Source organism: Labeo rohita, chromosome 18 (assembly GCF_022985175.1).
Source record: "Labeo rohita strain BAU-BD-2019 chromosome 18, IGBB_LRoh.1.0, whole genome shotgun sequence".
Classification (NCBI taxonomy): Eukaryota; Metazoa; Chordata; class Actinopteri; order Cypriniformes; family Cyprinidae; genus Labeo; species Labeo rohita.
Window position 1 is genome coordinate 28,498,388 of NC_066886.1, and position 3,348 is coordinate 28,501,735.

Here is a 3,348-nt window from a genome sequence, read left to right on the forward strand (position 1 = left end):
TTAGTTGTACCTAATTATTTCCTGATGTTTTTCACTGATTTTCTCATAATCCAACTAATGTAGCAGCACTAACGAAGCAGTGGTCCAATTCTGACACTAACGTGGCAAGAAAAATTTGCAAGCAACAGCAGGCAGCATTTCCCAAGACTGCAAGATACAGTACAATAAAACTGAACACATCCAAAAATGTTTTATGAATGATGAAACTTACATCCAGATGAAACTTCACAGTTAAAAACATTTTTTTCTAAATTACTTTTGGTGATCATTTACTCATACTCATGTCATTCCAAATCCTTATTACTTACGTTCTCCAATGAAAACAGACGTTTTGAAGAATGTATTGGTTGTTTTTGTCCAAGCAATTACAATGAAAGGAGGCTGTAGCTTTCAAGCCTACAACAGAACACAAAAACACCATTAATCATTAAAGTGTAAAAGAATTAATAAATAAAAAAAAAATATTGACAAATATTAAGCCTGATTTCTGTTACATACACTCTAAAAAAATTCTGGGTTAAAACAACCCAATTTTGGTTATTTTGGCAACCCAATGCTGGGTCAAATATGGACAAACCTAGCACTGGGTTAAATCTTTGACCCAACATGCAGAGTTGTTTTATTTAACTCAACTATTGATTAAAATTACATTTCCGGTTAAAAACAAATTTCAAAATAGATTTGAAAATAATTATAATAATAACGAAAAATCACACAAACTAGGGGCTGTGTTGTTTTAACACAAATATTGGTTGAAAATGACCATTGCTAGCTTAAAAATTAAAAAAAGAAGACACAGAATTACTAGAGGCAACAGTAATAATCAAAAGGTGAACATTTATCAGTAAGTGAAAACACCCATGGACAAAAACTTAAGACAAACTAAATTATTCAGCATAGCTTTCAATAATGCATACAGTTAAAATTGTTTAACACGTATTTTTGTACATTTAAAAGTTACATTTTAATTAAAGTGTATACATTTTTTTTGTTCGTTTGTTTTTTTGACTGAAATAGTACCTATTCTCGTGATGGTGTTTCACTGAAATCAGAGCCGGTGCTGGGTTGCTGTTAAAGGAGAAGTCCACTTCCAGAACAACAATTCGAAATAATTTACTCACCCCCTTGTCATCCGAGATGTTCATGTCTTTCTGTCTTCAGTTGTAAAGAAATTATGGTTTTTGAGGAAAGCATTTCAGGATTTTTCTTCATATAATGGACTTGATTGGTGCCCCAATTTGAACTTCCAAAATGTGATTAAAAATGCAGCTTCAAAGGGCTCTAAACAATCCCAGCTGAGGAAGAAGGGTCTTATCTAGCGAAACGATCGGTCATTTTTTATCGGAAAATAAAAATTTGTATACTTCTTAAGCACAAAAGCTCGTGTAGCACAGGTTCTGGGATGCGCATTCACGTACTATTGAATCATGTTGAAAGGTGACGCCAAACGTAGGCGGAACTACAGATGCGAACGCGCAAAGACTAAGAAAGAAAGTCAAACGCTGTTTACAAACAAAAAGGTACAACGATGTCGGACGATTCTGAAGTTGTAGGAGAAAGTAAGATGGAGTTTTTTGCCATACTCTACCTTTTTTACCCGGAGTACACAGACGATGAACTTAGACGTGATTCGTAGTAGTGATGGGAAGTTTGGATCATTTTACCGACTCTGACCTTTGAGTCTCGTTCAGCAAAATGAACGTATCAGACTCGAAACAGGTGAACTAATTCCAGTACAGAACCTAATAGGATGTTGCGCATACGCGACTGAATGAATCACTCCCCCGAGACGACTCGTTCTTCCCGAGTCACAATAAAGATTCGTTGAAAATGAACACGCATCTGGAGTACACAGACGATGAGCCTGTGCTACACAAGCTTTTGTGCTTAAAAAGTATACAAATTTGTATTTTTCGAAAAAAAAATAACCTACCGTTTTGCTAGATAAGACCCTTCTTCCTTGGCTGGGATCGTTTAGAGCCCTTTGAAGCTGCATTTAAACTGCATTTTGGAAGTTCAAAATCGGGGTACCAATCAAGTCCATTATATGAAGAAAAATCCTGAAATGCTTTCCTCAAAAACCATAATTTCTTTACGAATTTCTTGTACTAAGTAACAACTTAGATATTTGTGTTTGCTAAACGTAACAGATGGTAAGTAACCCAGCTGCCTTAAAATTTTAAGTTGATTCAACTCAGATATCTAAGTTGTCACTTAGTATAATTTAACATTTCAAGTTGAATAATTTTTTTTTTGAGTTGACTGAACTTAAAATTTTAAGGCAGCCAGGTAACAAATTATTTTAAGTTGACTCAACAAATTGTTTTTTACAGTGTACAGAGTTACAAAGAGCATATTTTAATATCTGAATTAATTAGAATCAGTGTTACAACGAATAAAATCAGTTATGCAAGGCGTTTCCATCATGTGAAACGACCGTTGCTGACGTAGCTGACTGACATCTTGTCCCTTGATTGTGTTGGCTAAAATAAAATAATTTACAGCACAGTAAAGACTTTATAGATTAAATAAAACGTATACAAACCTTAATTTCTCTGAAGACATCCACCAAATCGGCGGCGCTGAGGACTTGCTTCTCTCCTGAAGAGGAAGAAAAGCCCGCGCTCTGAACTCAACTGTTCAGCTGGGAGGGAGGGGGAGGTTGTATTGTTAACGGCTGGATTACACTAAAACGTACTTTACCCAACACAGGCATAAGCCAGCAATTGGGTTAAAAAACATAACCCATCGTTTTTAGAGTGTACACATTAGTCCTCTGAAAAATAAAGGCCATTTCTCATTGAGTCAATTATGACAAATTTCATTTTTCTAGTGAAATGTGTATTATACAAAAGTGAAAATAATATAGTTAGCATATGAATGATGGACCTTTCTCACATTTCCGGGTTTCTCATAGCGGAAGTCGTCATAGTTGGGTAAAATCCGATAGCAGTGAATGGGAAAGTAAGTTACCACAAATATATTTTTTGCATTCCTATTTGCTAAAGAAAAGAAAAACTACACGAAAGTGTTTTCACGGCTTTCATTCAGAGGAAAAAATTGAGAGAGAGAACAATGTCAAATTTACCGTCCCTCCCATAGACGCGGCATTAGAAACACCCTTGCATAGCGTTAACTAGTTTTTGATGAAAAGGTGGTATAATACAAAATATAGTGTTATAAATGAACATACATATTTTTAAAAATCAAAATATAAAAAAGTTTAAAGGATTTATGATGATGATGACTGTTAAAATTTTGTATGGCTCTATGATTTCCACGGAATTTGTCAAAGTTTGAATTAGTTAATCAAAAGTTGGTCATTAAACTTAAATCAAGTCGCGATAT